Below are 16113 nucleotides of genomic sequence, written 5' to 3'. Positions count from 1 at the left end.
TCTCCTTCTTCTTCTCCTTCTCTCCTTCTTCTCCTTCTTCTCCTTCTCCTTCTCCTTCTCCTTCTCCTTCTCCTTCTCCTTCTCCTTCTCCTTCTCCTTCTCCTCCTCCTCCTCCTCCTCCTCCTCCTCCTCCTCCTCCTTCTTCTTCTTCTTCTTCTTCTTCTTCTTCTTCTTCTTCTTCTTCTTCTTCTTCTTGGAAGGCAAGGCAATTGGGGTTAAATAACTTGCCCAAGGTGCCATGGCTAATAAATCTGTCCACTGTCTGAGGTCAGATTTGAACTCAGGTCCTCCTGACTCTAGGGCCTGTACTCTATTCACTGCACCACCTAGGTGCCCCAGGGGGTAGCTCAACAAGACTTTCTTGAGAACCTTCCCTATACCCACCTTTGTGAGAAAGGTGGCAGAAGAGAAAACACCTCTCCTGTCCTCAAGGAACTCACAGTCTAGATGAAGAATCAGAATTCAGTTTCATTTTGGGGCTGAAGGCTCAATGTCAATGTAGCAATAGGGAGTGAGGAACAGGAGTATGAGACTTTCTTCCTTAGATTAAGGCTGGAGAAAGATGCTGGTCAAGAATTTCCGAGCTCTGTGTGACCTTTATGTGTTTCACTCCTCTGACAGCAGTTGTCAGGATGGAAGAAGAGATTGGGGGCATTTCAGCAATGGGGGCCTAAAAGAATAGCATCTTGTACTGTGCATGGGAATCCCTTGGGATATTTCCGAATCTCCCTGCATCATCAGGGCTGTTGAAATTGCAGAATCAAGTAGCAGCTGATTGCACAACTACCATCAAGGTATTTAAAGGAAGCAGATAAGGGGAGGAGAGAGCAGGGTTGGTATAATTTATGCATGTGCACATGTGTGTGTGTGTGTGTGTGTGTGTGTGTGAGTATTTGTAGCACATAGCCTAAGATCTCCCAAGACTCTGGGCTTACTTGGATCAGGTCCAATCAAAAAAGGGTCATTTCCTCTTTTAGATCCTTATGCTTGTTGATTTACTTATCAAGTATTTTCTTACCATGGAGTTTACTCTAGGCACCAATGCCCACATCCATGTTGTACATAGGGAAGCACTTTTCTGAACCCAGACAAAGGGTTCTTACTTGTAAGCTCATTAAATTGATCAGGGATTCCTTCGATCCCCCTTTCTCTCTCTCCCTGGCCACCTCTCACAAATATATACATTCCCACATGCTATTTTGTCTGTTTTTGTGATTTCATCAGTGCAGAGAACTCCCAGTGTGGGAACTCCTGGAACCAATGCAAATTAGCGACTTGTCTATAAATTTTAGTGTAGAGATGTAAGTGGGGGAACGAGAGTGTTACCCATGATGACACTTCCAATATTCATCTGAGTCAAGACTGGACTCCAGGCCATCTTGATGCTGAGATGTTTCTTCCATCCATTTGCCCAAACTGGTTCTCCACTCTTTTCTCAAATTTTTAAAAGCTCTTTCTATCCTTTATTCCATTTATTTCTCACAACAACTCAGTTACCATACAAATAACCTGGGAAGTTGTGATTTGCCCAGGATCACACAACTAGTTAAGTCTCTGAGATACAATTTGAACCCAGGAATTTTTCATCTTGAGTCCAGAACTCTATCTACTATGTTTTGCTGACTCTTTGTCCAGGAAGAAGGACAGATCTCAGGAGATCCTGGGATGCTCAGTTTATCTCTACTGGTAAGGCTGTATCTTTTGAGGCTCACTCAACAGGCAGATCAGGTACTTTTGGGGATGTGGGGGTTAAGGGGGTGGGAAGGTTGTTCCTTTGTTGAGGGGATAGGGGCAGATTCACTGCAGTAGCCACAGAGGTGCTGGGGCCTCCCTGCCTTTACTTCCATCCCCCAAACTTAGTCACCTTTACATCTGATTTATCTGGTGATATTTCCTTAGGACTGGTGTGCATATGACCCACCTTTTGTGGGAAAAGGTCACACTAATATTCCTGACTTAGGTTTGATGGTATAGGCATCCACTGAGCCAGCCACACTCCCTCATTCCCAGAAGGGTCAGACAAGGAAATGTTTTACTCAGAAATACAGAAGTAAGTATTGGAGTCAGGATTCCAAGCCAACTTCAGGCCTAGGGCTCCTTTCTCTACACCATGCCTCTGCCGGTGAAGAGTGGGGACTAGGAGCTCTTTTTTGTTTCCTAGACCCCTTTGGGAATCTGATGAGAGAAACCTGTGAACCACCTCTCATAATCATGTTTATTACCTACCTTTCGTAGTCAAAGGAAATTCTAGCATTCAGTAAAAGATTAGTGAAAAGAGAAAGGATTTTTTTCCTATTCAAGTTCGCTGACCTCTTGGGGGTCTATGAATCTCAAATTAAGAACCCCTGGTGTAGAAGTTAAAGCATTTGTTTTGCACCATTTCCCTCACAGGGTTGTCACAAAATACCTCAAAGTGTTAAGTTTTAATAGCTTACAAACACACTAAGAGTTTGGGGATAACATGTATATATTAGTCCTATTATTACTTGAAAGTCAGTGTGGTATCATGATAAGGGCATTAAACCTGAAATCAGGCAACTGTGGTTTTCAATATTGGTTCTAATACTTCTTATCTGTGTGATGATGGACAAGTCACTTGACCTCGGTGGTCACAGTAATGGGCATAGTAAAATTGGTACCACAGGGTTCTTATGAGGAAAATATTTTATAAATCTTAAAAACCTAGAGAAATAGGAATTATTTTTATTGGTAGAAGTACAATCCATACACACACACACACACACACACACACACACATATACATATGAGATAGTTAGATGGGACTAAATGGTAGAGTGTGATGGGAGTAAACAATCACTCCAAAAAGGGGTCAGGGTTGAGTGTATCTTTTGAAGTCTGACTAGTGATCGATTTGTGTCCAGGGTAAGCATTAGGGTTTTATTTTTACCCAAGAACTGTTCTAGATCAAGTAGTCTAAAGGAAATGACTTCGACCTCATTGATATAAGATAATAAGTTTGCTGACTACAGATACAATTTTTTTCATTATATTAAGAATTTTTTTAAAGTCTTGTTTGGTTGCCTGTCTCCTCCTGATCTCATTTTCCAATTTTTAAGCATAAAGCGATTTTTTGGTCTTAAATGCATGTATTTTTTTTACCTGTGGTCTTACTTTATCTTCGAATGATCCCCATGAATCATAGTCAAGGTGAAGCATTGAATTGAGGTAACAGATGAGACTAAAACCTGGCTCTCCTGGATCTCCCCCTAGCAAGCTTTCTTAAGAATCTCATCATTTCTAAATGTTTGAGAAAATGTGGGAAAATTGGAACACTAATGCATTGTTGGCATAGTTGTGAACTGATCCAACCATTCTAGAGAACAATTTGGAACTATGGCCAAAGGGCTATCAAACTGCTTACCCTTTGACCCAGCAATACAACTTCTAGGTCTGTATCCCCAAGAGTTCATAAAAATGGGAAAAGGACCCACATATGCAAAAATATTTGTAGCAACTTTTTTTGTGGTGACCAAGAATTGGTAATTGAGGGGATAACCATTAATTGGGGGATGGTTGAACATGTTGTGGTATATGAATGTAAAGAAATACTATTGCTCTACAAGAAATTATGAGGGGGCAGACTTCAGAAAACACTGGAAAGACTTACATGAACTGATGCTGAGTGAAGTGAGCAGAACCAGGAGAACAATGTAACAGCACCATTGTGTGATGACTAACTTTGAAAGACTTAACTCTTCTCAGTAATACAATAATCTAAGGCAATTCCAAAAGATTCATGATTGAAAATGCTAATCTACTTCCAGAGAAAGAACTATGGAATCTGAATGCAGATCCAATCATACTATTTGCTCTGCACCCCCCCTCTCTTTCTCTCTCTCTCCCTCTCTTAGTTTCTTCTTTCTTGTGGTTTCTCCCATTGGTTCTAATTCTTCTTTACAACATAACTAATATTAAAATACGTTTAATATGAATGTATATGCATAGCCTATATCAGATTGCATGCTGCCTGGGGGAGGGGGAAGGGGAGGGAGGGAGAGAAAATTTAAAACTCAAAATCTTGTGGAAGTGAATGTTGAAAACTAAATTTTTTTAAAACCGTGAAGCTTCATGCTGGACCAAAAAAAAAAAAAAGAATCACATCATTTCTTGCAGCCCTTTGAGGCCAGATGTGAGGTCACCCTGAAATACTCATCCAGGCAAGCACAAGAGATGATGGAGAATAGAAATAGGGAAATTTCTGATCAGAGCTTCTGGGATGCTGCCAAGGCTATTCAGTCTGGGGGGTGGGGAGATAAGGGGGAACTGGGATTTATTCTGCCTGCTCTTCAGAGAGACCTAGGGCAGGTGCCAGCAATTTGCAAGTTTTGAGTGATGGGGCTGGGAATGCTGGGGGTGGGGGAACCCTGCAGGATAGGGTGGCCCCTGGGTCCTTACAGGCAGGCATATCTGCCAGAAGGAAATGGGATGGAATTGTAAGTGACAAAATTGAAATGTAATTAAGATGGATGGAACTAACCAATGACAATAACAAGAGCTGCACCCTTTTTTAAAATTGAAAGTGAGATCATAGCCCAACTCAAACTCTGGCAAGGTTGCCTGCAAAGAGGGGCCAACGGCTGAGTCTTCCACTATTCCGGAACCATTCTCTGAGATGCCAAGGATGTTGGGTCTGGACTGCAAATGTAAGGACAAACTTCGTGGCTATGAAGCTCCATTCCAAAGCCGACCCCCTCCCTAACTCAAAATGACTTCTAAATTCTTGTCCTCTCTCACCAGGTTTTAGGCAGGGCTTGGGATAAGTACCTAGGGGATGGAAACCAGAGTGGTCCTTTAGGGATATGATGAATCTTATTGAAAGCAATGAAGCTAAGAGTGCTCCTCTAAGCATGCAACAAATCTCAGGATTGGAGCAAAGGCACACACAGAAACAAACACACAAAACAAGTAAGTCATAAGCTGAGAAACTAAGGGTCTGTTAGGACATGGTCTGGAACAGATACAGAGAAATCAGGAAAACCATGGAAAGAAACTAATAAAAATTAAAGCAGGGACCATAGATGTATAGCAGCACGTCTTAAATTGTGTGTGTGCGCACACGTGTGTGTGTGTGTGTGGTGTATGTGTGCATATGTGTGGTGTGTGCACACACGTATGTGTGTATATGGTGTGGGTGTGTGCATGTTTGTGTGTGCGCACACGTGTGTGTGATGTGTATGTGAGTGGTGTGCACACACAGATGTGTGTATATGGCATGGGTATGTGCATGTATGCATACGTGCACACACATTTGTATGTTGCACACACAGATGTGTGTGTGGTGTGTGCATGTACATGTTTGTGTGTGTGCACACACAAGTGTATGTGTGCGATGTGCACACATGGATGTATGTATATGGTGTGTGTATGCATGTGATGTGTATTGCGGTGTGTATATGGTGTGGATATGTGCATGTGTGTGTGTGTGTGTGTGTGTGTGTGTGCGCGTGTGATGAACCCCTTTGTAGTCTGTTGAAGCCTATGGACCAATTTCTCAGAATAATGTTTTTATGTGCATGAAAAAAAATGTAGACTTTCAAAGGAAATCAATTATATTGAAATATGGTACCAAAATCGATTTTTAAAAAACAAATTCATGGCCCCCCTGACCTAGAGCATTAAAAATGGCAATATGCTAGACTTAGTAACTAGAGAATAGTTTTGTCACTTACATTGGAGAATGAGGTTCTGGCTACCCTTTCCCTTTCTTTCCAGTTCCAACTGGAAAAGACTTTAGAATCTAGCTAGTCTAATCTGTCCATTTTACATATGAGGAAAATGAAGCCCATGGAAGCTGTGACTTGCCTAGGGTCACACAGGTAGCTTTCAAAGGTAGGATTTGAACTCCTTTCCTCTGACTCTAGAAAGAGTACACTTTCTTCTGTCCTACACTACCTCATAGCAGGCATGCTAATGAGGGTTATACAAATGGTATTTCTCTACCCAGGATGCTTGTTGGGGTCTCAGGACCTACAACTGTGGAACGCTTCCACCATGGTGATCCAGAAATTCCCATCTTCTTGTCAAGACTGAAAACAACATCAAAACCCTCATGAGTTGAGAATCTTTTTAATGATACTCTTCCTATTCTTCCTGGCCTTCCACAGTGTCTAGAGGGAATGATGCAGGTTTGGAGGGCATATACCTATTTTTAAGGGAATATAGTGTAATTGATGTTGGTGAAAAATCAGATTCTATCTGCAGAGAGACAGACAGGCCTGACTGGTCACTTGGTGGGACTTATAACCAGAAAAAGCTTCAATCATCACACTTCTTAGGTGATACAAATATGTGGAGGTTCTAGGTGGCCAGTCAGACCTTGGAGGGTCCTATAGTTTTTGGTTCTTACTTGCCAGTTCTTACTTCTTACTGAGATTGATGAAGCATTCCATATGTGCTAGGCACAGAGTAAGGATGCAAAGAAATGTAAAAAGCAAACATTTTTTGCCCTTCAGAAACATATATTCTAATGGGGAAGGTAACATGTAAATGACTAGTTGAGGAAAAGACATGTCCAAAGGAGATGATCTCTGAGTGTGTTCTTTAGCTGACCAGTTTCTTCTTCTCTTGGTCAATGACTAGGGCTTTGAGTAGAACACAAGTACAGGGGAAACCAAGGAATAGAACCCCACTTTCCAAGGTGATGATAGCTATAGGTGTGGCTCTAAGGTCTGATGTCCTTGGGCTAGTCGTCTGTCTGAGGGTGATAGGTGCTAGAGAAATCAATTTGAACTTTGAAGCTGGTAAACAATGCAGACCACAAATGGGGTGAAAACTAGGCACCCCAAGTTATAAGTAATGTGAACAGCTAAGATATTTCTATAAGGAATCAATCAGGCATTCAGGGAATCTAACGTGAGTGGAAGGAAGTGAGTCATCTTGGACAAAGTGTTTACGTTCTTGAGAATGGATCCCTGGGTTGGCAGCAGTGATATGATATTGTCTCCTATCATAGCCATCTAGGATTTTGGAAAGGGCTGAGGATGGTGGTTTCCTGGTAAGCCCCCATCCCTGGAACACACCGTCACAGGGCTGGTTCTCCAGTAAGGCAGTCACCATTACCAACATATCAGGTCTTCAATAGTCCTACATTTTGTCTCTTCTTATTCAAAGCTGGTATCCTGCCTGGTTTTTCCCACCAACTTCTGAGATCAGTGCTTCTGTTAATCTTCTACAATATCAAGGGTCCACCAATATGGATGAGTCACCACTCACCTCCCCCCACTTCTACAAGCTTGCGAAGTGTACTATATTCCCATTTGTCATGCAGCCATAGAGCTGCCCAGTGATATACAGCTATACATGTATCTGGACTGAGAACAGAGCATCACTGAATGAGAATACTATGGTTATTGTTTAGTTTCTTTCTCCCTGCTGCTGTGGCTCACACCTTACCTCTAGAAAAAATAGGAAACATACTGAGACAGACAAGGAGAGGGCATCTGGTCCTATGTCTCCTGATGCTCTCCAGAGGAAGCTCTTGTTCAGATTCTAGAACCATAGAACAAGACCCTAACTCACTCAGTCATAGCACCATAGACCTAGAACTGGGAGAGTTCTGTCATATTTTATTTACAAAAGGTATCATCTAGGCCAATGTCCTTACTTTGCCAATGGGGAAACTAAGGCTCGTGGAAATTAAGTAACTAGCCCAAGGCCATATAGAAGTAGTAAATGTTGGCAGTGAGGTGACACAATAAATAGGGCACTGGCCCTGGAGTCAAGAGAACCTGAGTTCAAATCCAGTCTTAGACACTTACTATCTGTGTGGTCCTGGGCAAGTCACTTAACCCCAATTGCCTAAAAAAAAGCAGTAAATATCAGAGGTCATATTTGAACTCAGGTCCTTTGCCTCAATAGCCAGTGTTCTTTCTACTTCCAACCAGCATCTTCCTTCAATAGAGGAGAGAACTGAAGTCCAGTAAATGAAGGCCCAAGGTCACAAGAAGCTAGTTTTCTCTCTGTCTCTCCTCTTTCCTCCAATAAGAGTAGCAAGGAATTTCAGGTACTATTTTTACCTTGTCCTTTCTGTCCCCTGTCCTGTCATCCTTATGACAGTCATCATAAAATGCCCCTGAGCTTTGGACCAAGATTATATTCAGTCTTGGCGGCCCTGATGAAATGTAATTGAAGGATGGACATCAATTTTAGGTTGCTGAGCTTTCTACCTAATAGTCCAATGAGGTCTGAAAGAACCCCAAAGTCTTAGAAACAACTGCTTCCCATCCAATCATATATCTTTCAGTTTGAGGGTTCCTGAGGGCCTTTGTCCTCTCTCCTTGAAACCACCTAATCCTCTTACTCTTGCAGACATTAATGCTTTGGTTTCCTTTCTCCCAGAAAGGAGGAGAAGGTGAGATGATGAAGCACAGTGATCAGGGGCTCAGGTGTGCAGTATGCCACCACCACTTCAAACTGAGGAAAGCACAGACCTGGCCACATGACTCACTGGCATCCTGCTCAAATTCCTCCCTACTGGCCCTAGGTGGAGGCCATTTCAGAGAAGCCCTTGGACCTACTCATCTTTCCATTACCTTTTTCCTCTCTTATTCCAAAGGACAGAGTCCTAAGGCAGTGACACTGGTTGGTAGTCTGGGAGCTAGAGTCTCTCTCTCTCTCTCTCTCTCTCTCTCTCTCTCTCTCTCTCTCTCTCTCTCTCTCTCTCTCTCTCTCTCTCTCTCTCTTCCTCTCTGTTTCTCTCTCTGTCTCTGTCTGTCTGTCTCTGTCTCTGTTTGTCTCTGTCTCTCTCTCTCCCCCCCATGTCAGCCCTAATCTCTGAGCACATCTGTCCCCATCCTCTTTCCATGGGAGCTGTAAACATGATGGACGGAATGTATCAGGGAAAAATAGATGGATAAATCACCAAGGCAAATAGGGTTTTGGTATTCATTTAAAGTTTCTACCCTGGACTGGAAAATTACTTCTTTAGAGCCATGGAAAATAAAACCAAATTGGAATAAATGATCCCAGTCAGCCCTTGATGTTGTCATTGCTAATGGCAAATTGCCAGATGGCCTGTCTTAGAAGCCATACCATGAAACAACATAGCTAAAGAATGCTCACTTTCTCCATATTGTGGAAATAATGACATGGTCACGCATGAGTTTTGCATACTTGTGATCATATGTACATCTCCATCACCTCTAGACTGGGAGCCTTACGCTGCTATGCCTCTTTGTCAGGAGAGCAGTAATGGAGACAGGTCGGTTGCACCATTACCAAGCCATCCTTCATGGCATGATGTGTCTCTGTTACAGATACTGAGCATAAAACTGCCTGGAATCATTACTGGAGATTGGACAATCTCAGTAGGAGCTTTCCATCATTTTGGGTGCCCCTGACCTCTGCTCAGAAATCATGCGTTTGATGCCAGCCCGTGGGAACCCAGAAAAGGAAGACTGGAAATTATTCAGGGAGAAAGACCATCCTTCATGCCTCTATTTTGGAGAATGCATATCTGAAACATCTCCATTTCTTTTTATCTCCTCCCTTTGATGATCCACTGTTCTACTTGGTCTGCCTACCAGTCAATCCAGTCATCTGTCTGTGAGTGTTACATTATCTCCATGCCATGTGTCAAGATCTAAGAGAACAGGGTAACCAGAGGAGAAATAGTCTGATGAGGAAGCAGAGTCCTTCATTGTCCCTTCCACCTGTCTGGAATGTGGACATCCTGCTTGCAGACCCCAGTTTGGTCCAGACGACTTATCCTTGCCATCTGAACCAGAGATTAGAAGCTGGTGGAGATATTAGGACAAGTCCCTAGTTCCACAGACTTAAAGAAACAAGAAGTGTCCCTTTGACCTAAATGAACAAACTCAGGGGTCTGAGGAATAGAGAAAGAATGGTTTCCATTCACATTGCCAGATCGGGGAGCAGAGGAATTCTTTCTACCAGTAGGTCATACTTGAGTTGGCAGAAGTTACAGGAAAGAGCTTACTGCCTCAGATCTGGTGATGCAATTCTATTAGAGAAACTCAAGAAGAATGAGGCTGAATTCAAATTTTCTCAGAACAACATTTATTCATTCAATCAGTCAGCAAACATTAAGCACCACTTTGATAGAGATAAGGCCCTGCCCTCACATAGCTTATAGTCTACAAGAATTTTAAGATACCAACACAACTATAATACACAACATTGCATGATAAGTATCAGAGATTTACAAGACAACAGTGGAATAAGGGATGGGGAGTATTTGTAGCTAAAGGGAAAGAAACAGAATGGGCTTCAGAAACAAGAAGACATTTGATTTAGTCTTTAAATGATAGGTGGTGTTGTTGATGTTCAGTATGTATAACTCTTTGTGACCCCATTTGGGATTCCCTTGGGAGAACTACTAGAGTGGTTTGCCATTTCCTTCTCCAGATCGTTTGATAGATGAGGAAACTGAAACAAACAGTGACTTGCCCAGAGTCACACAGCCAGTGTCTGGGGTCAGATTTTCCTGACTACAGTCTTGGTGCTTTATCCACTTTGCCACATAACTGCCCTTAAAATGATAGGTAGAAATTTAATAATCTAGAGGGAGGAAAAGTAAAAAATGGCACCAAGATTAGGAACCTGGGACCCTAGATAGTTGGAAGAAAACTTGGGGAGTTGTATTGAGATGCAAGACCTATACAAAATTAGTAAAAGCATAAAGAACAAGGTTTCACAATGTATTGTATATGTTGGCTTTTGTCCTTCATTTTTGATGAGGTCCAAGGGCATCGTGTGGTATCTTTTGACTTGTGTGTGAATTGGATTTAAATGAGGCAGAGTTGCACAAGGTTATCAACCTCATTCTCTCTTCCAGAGTCATCAAAGTCCAGTGGCAGTACAAAAGTAAGAATGACTGTGATGACCTGGGATGCCTTGGATGACCTTGGCATCTTTGATGTCTGACCAAACTCTAGACATTCCACAGCACCTGCTTCAGCCACCTTCATGACCATTGGAACAAATTGTATTCATCCACCCATTCCATCAGGGGAAGTTTTTGCATGCTTGGGTCAGACAGCCCCCTAAGTCACCTATTAATTTGAGGCCTGCCATTTTCCCTCAATCTGATTTAGCCCATCTGCTGCAATGATTTACTGGGATATAGTCACTGCTTGTGCAACAGCTTCTTGAAGCCACAGGTGAGAGTTGGGTGAATCAAGCCGACATCAAAGGTGGATGAGCAGCCCTGAAAAGGACTGGGCAAACCCTCACAACAGAGGCTCTAGTCCTCCATAAACATTCCACACACCCATATTGTACATGTAGAGTAAGTACACATGAAGAGTTGAGGATGAAGCCACGATTGCAGTTCCAGGTGACTGGAAGGTTACTCAGCCTTTTTCCCTCCACACTCTTAAACTTATTTCCAACCTCTTTTCCTCTTTCCAACCAATATGGGAAGGGAACTGAGAAGTTTGAGCCCAGCTTATAGGTCCGTCAGATAATGGATCAGTGGGTGCCATTGGATATGGTGATTATGGTTCCCTTTTGGAAGGGTGCTTTACATAGCAAAAGGCTTTGGCAAACAACCAAGCCAACCACGGGAAGAGACAGACTCAAGAAAGAAAGGTTATTATTACAAGTGCACCTTGATAATTCTTGATTATCTAATGTAGATTTTTAGGGGGTTGGCTGCCAAGCATGGATTAGTATTTTATGACCTCTGATACTTTCTTTGCTGTGTGATGACTGGCCACATTTTGATGTGTGAAACCAGTAAGACCAGGACAACATTAAGTCAGAATTTAGCAACCTCTTTCCTCCTGAATGCTCCCAGGGGGTTAAATGGGCTAAACAGAGGGAAAAGCCTTCCTTAATTTAAGAGCCACTCAAAATGAGGCATGGGATCATAGCCTTGGAGACTAGAAGACACCTTAAAAAGCACATAATTGAGGATTCTCCACTTTTTTGTTCATGTCCCAGAACACTTTGACAGTCGGGCTGGTGAAGCCAATGGAGCCATTCTCAAAATATTTTTAAATTCATAAAGCAAAACTACATAGGATTACAAAGGAAACTGATTATACTGAAATACAGTTATCAAAATGTTAAGAAAAACCCAATTTCATAGACCCCAGTTCAAGACTCTCTGATTTTAGCCCAGTCATATCTAAATGGAACCTCAATTTGCCAGAGGGTCTTAGCTGTTTTTTTCCTCTTGTACCAGGAAGCCCTGATGACAGACAGATTCCTGCCCATTCCCAGGAGGATTCCTCATTCATAATCCTAGTCACGAATGAAACTCTAAACCAAACCACATGTTGAGCCCTAACTTCAGTTGTGGACTGACTTGTATTATTCACCTAATAACGACCCTGGTCACAGAATGACCTCCTCATCCCTTAATTTAAGGGAGGAAGTACTGAAAAGAGTAGACTCTACATCAGAGGAAGTGGGTTCAAATCCCCCCACTCACTACTTATATGACTTTTGGCAAGACATTGAACCACCGGGGGTCTTAGTTTCTTCATATATAAAATGGAGAGGCCAGTGGGGTTGGATCAGATGACCTCTAATGACCCTTACAGCTCTCTATATATTCTATAACCCAGCTACAGGTTAATTTTGCATTCCAACCACAAAATGACTGCTTAATAGCAGACTGAGGCCCAATCTTGGCATATCCAGGGATGTCAGCATAGGGCATTCTTAATTTTCCATCTCTTGGTCTTTATGGAGCAGAAACACAGACAGCTTTGGTCCTCCTTACATATTGCCCTCAGAACTTGGGGGCTCAGAAGGCGTGTCTGTTGATGCCCAATTACTTAGGAGAGATGAGATAAGAAGAGACTAGCAGAGAACGTTAGAATGAATGCATTTCTGGACAGGAGACCTCTTTTGGTGGTAACACTGACCAGAAAGAACATCATGTCCCAGAAGCCCGAGTCAGGAGCTTGTCTGCATACTACTAACAGGGGTAGCTCAGCTGCGCAGCAACAGGCATCTTCTTCATGTTGGATATTTCCATCCACAAACTCTGGTTGCCCCAAGGGCCTCTCTGCAGACAGGCCTGGGAGAGCAAAGGGGAAGGAGGAGCCTCGGCAGAGGGAAGCTGAGGGGAGCAGGTGTCTGTGTGGGTGTAATGACATTTAATGATCCATCCTTCCCTCCTGCAGGGCACCTTCTTCCAGGAGCCTTGAGGCCCTGTGGGGGCTCCCCATCAGTTTTTCCAATCTGCAGGTAGGAGACGCTTTTTCTCTAAGGATCCTCTGGATCGGCTGGGGAGAAGGAGGAGATACCAGGGAATAGGGGCAGGACGGGGAAAGATTCAGAGTTGGTCAGCTCCCACTTTTCACAATGGGCAGGACTGGGGATGTTTAGCCTGTAGAAAGGTCAAGTGGGAACATAATCACTGTGTCTGTCATATGGAAAAGGGATTATACTTAGTCACTTCATCTCAGAAGGCAAAACAAGGAGTTATGCTTGGAAGTTGCAAAAAAGATATAGACTTGATATAGAGAATTTTTTTTTACTGATTAGAGGTATCTCAAAGTGGAAATAAACTGCATCTGGAGACTGTGGTCCTGCTATTCCTAGAGGGTAGATAGCCACTTGTCAGGGAGGGTGTAGTAGGAATTCTTGACTAGAGATGGGCCAGAGCCCAAGGCCCCTTCCAATGCTGAGATCCTGTGATGGTAAGTTCCTGATATTGTTGTTTCTGTAAGGTGTTATGACCAAATGATGGGGAGAGATGTGATAAATTTAATTTAACATGGCACTTACAAAGTACATTCTCTGTGCCAAGTGCTATGGTGGGTACCAGGATACAGAGACAAAAGTGAGAATAATCTCTACTTTCAAGGAGTTTATATTCTACTGATGAAGCAACATATATACAGATAAGGTTATAGAACATGAACAAAGCAATTTCAGTGGGGTCTAAGTGTTAATAACTGGGGGAAGGATCAGGACAACTTTCATGAAGGTGACATTCCAGCTTATCCTGGAAGGGAGGTAGGCATTCTGAGAAATGGAAGTGGTAAGGAAGTTTAGTGTCATTATTTCTATAGATGAAGAAAATCAAAGTTCTGAGAAGCTAAACTACTTTTCCAAAGACACCATAGTCATTGAGTGTCCATGGGGAGATCTGAACTCAGATGTGCTCATGTAAGGACCAGTATGCTTTCCATCATACAACATTGCCTTTACAAAAAAAAAGAAATCTGGACAGGCTAGAAGAATCTTGTGGAATGAGCTTTAGTAGGAATAAAGGAATAAATGTTTAATAGGGTAAAGTCTTCCCTTAGGGTCAGAAAATTAGTTGCCAAAGGACAGAATGGGGGAGACCTCACTAGAGAATCCTAGTCCATGCATAAAAGACCTGGGGGACTTGAGCAGTGTTCAAGTTTAATGGGAGTTAACCTTGTGCTTGTTAGCCAAAAATAGAAGTTAATTCCATCTTAGATTGAATACTCAGAAGGTTAATGTCTAATCTGAGGAAAGTAACACACCTTAGTCTGACCATATCTGGCATATTACATTTAACATGCCAGAGTCTCAGAGTTGAAAAGCTGGTCCAACCCATCTATACGTGAACAAGAATTCTTTTTACAAAACTTCTGACAGTTACAGGTGCCATATTAACAAAAAGATGTTAACAAACTGGAGAACATTCAGAGGAAAGACACCCCCCACCTTCTGGATACCATATAATATACGGCTCAGTTGAAGAATTTGGGAATGTTTAACTTCGAGAAAATAAAAATTAAAGGAACATAAGAGTGGAAATTTCTTACTTGAAAAACAATAAGGAAATCTACTTCTTTTTTTGCTTTTTGGAGGAGGGAAGACAGGGCAATTGGGGTTAAGTGACTTGCCTAAGGTCACATTGCTAATAAGTGTTAAATGTCTGAGACTGGATTTGAACTCAGCTCCTTCTGACTTCATGGGCAGTGCTATATTCACTGTGCCACCTAGCTGCCCCAGAAACCTACATTTTTGAATGTATTCACACTAAGGGGAAGCTAAGTGGCTGTGGATAGAGGCACAGTAGATAGAGCACTGAACTTGGAATCACAGGGATTTATCTTCATTAGTTCAAATCTGGTCTCAGACACTTACTAGCTGTACCACCTTGGGCAAGTCACTTAACCCTGGTTGCCTCAGTTTCCTCATCTGTCAAATGATCTGGAGAAAGAAATGGCAAACCATTTCAGTATCCTTGACAAGAAAATCCCAAATGGGATCACAAAGAGTCATAAATGACTGACATGACTGAAAACAACAATCCATTAATCCTCCATGGAACTTTAGAGAAGTCCTTTCACCTTTCTAAAATGCAAAGTCAAGGTGAGATGGTCTCTAAGATCTTACAGCTTTAATAACACAGAAGGACTCATATCAAAGAGGGTTTAAACCTGTTTTCCTTGGTTCCAAAGGCAGAACAAGGAGCAATAGGGAGAGTTAGAGGAAAGATTTAGGCTCAAGATAAAGAGCTAGGGGAGGCTTCCTATGAATTGAGCTGTTCAAAAGTAGAATGAACTGTTTCATGAGGTAGGGATTCAAGTGAGCTATAAATGTTCATGTATTTGGGAGATGCGTTAGCAGAGATTATTGTTTAAAACAGGTGGACCTACATGACCTTTTGATGTATCTTTTTTTTGTAGATTTTTGTCTTTATTAATTTGTTTGTTTACTTTTAGTTTACAAGATTCAGTTCCACAATCCCTTGAGTTTCAAATTTTCTCCCCCTTTCTTTCCTCCCCCCCCCCATCATGGCGGCATGCAATCAAGTATAAGATCTCCAAATACTTCCATGTTAGACATTAGTCAGGTTGTAAAGAAGGATTGTAACCAATGGAATGAACGATGAGAAAGAGGAAACAAAACCAAACAAGAAAAAGAAAGAGAGCAGGTAGTTCACTTTAATCTGCATTCAAACAGTTCTTTCTAGTTCTTTCTCTGAATGTAGATATCATTTTCCATCATGAGTCTTTTGGAGTTGTCTTATAATCTTGCATTGCTGAGTCCAGTCTATCAAAGTTGATCATTACACATAACGTTGTGTCTGTAATTGTGTACAAATTTCTCCTGGTTCTGCTCTTCTCACTTAGTATCAGTTTGTATAAGTCTTTCCAGGTAAATATGAAGTCTGTCTGCCTCTCATTTCTT

General features: G+C 42.1%; 1 protein-coding gene and 1 long non-coding RNA gene across 2 annotated transcripts in view; both read left to right on the top strand.

The window, feature by feature from the left end:
- Positions 1-16113, top strand: part of TBC1D21 (TBC1 domain family member 21) — a 247779-nt gene that overhangs the window by 128058 nt on the left and 103608 nt on the right. The gene's annotated exons all lie outside the window — the stretch shown is intronic.
- Positions 8948-16113, top strand: part of LOC138148688 (uncharacterized) — a 36889-nt gene continuing 29723 nt past the window's right edge. Inside the window, exons 1-2 of the long non-coding RNA XR_011165123.1 lie at positions 8948-9564; positions 13119-13182. This is a non-coding gene — a long non-coding RNA (uncharacterized lncRNA). The remainder of the gene's footprint in view (positions 9565-13118; positions 13183-16113) is intronic.

Source organism: Petaurus breviceps, unplaced genomic scaffold (assembly GCF_028583685.1).
Source record: "Petaurus breviceps papuanus isolate PSGF00001 unplaced genomic scaffold, PetGlider_PUasm1.0 90825, whole genome shotgun sequence".
Lineage (NCBI taxonomy): Eukaryota > Metazoa > Chordata > Mammalia > Diprotodontia > Petauridae > Petaurus > Petaurus breviceps.
The sequence above is the reverse complement of the archived record's forward strand: the minus strand, read 5'-3'. Positions and strand labels throughout refer to the sequence as shown.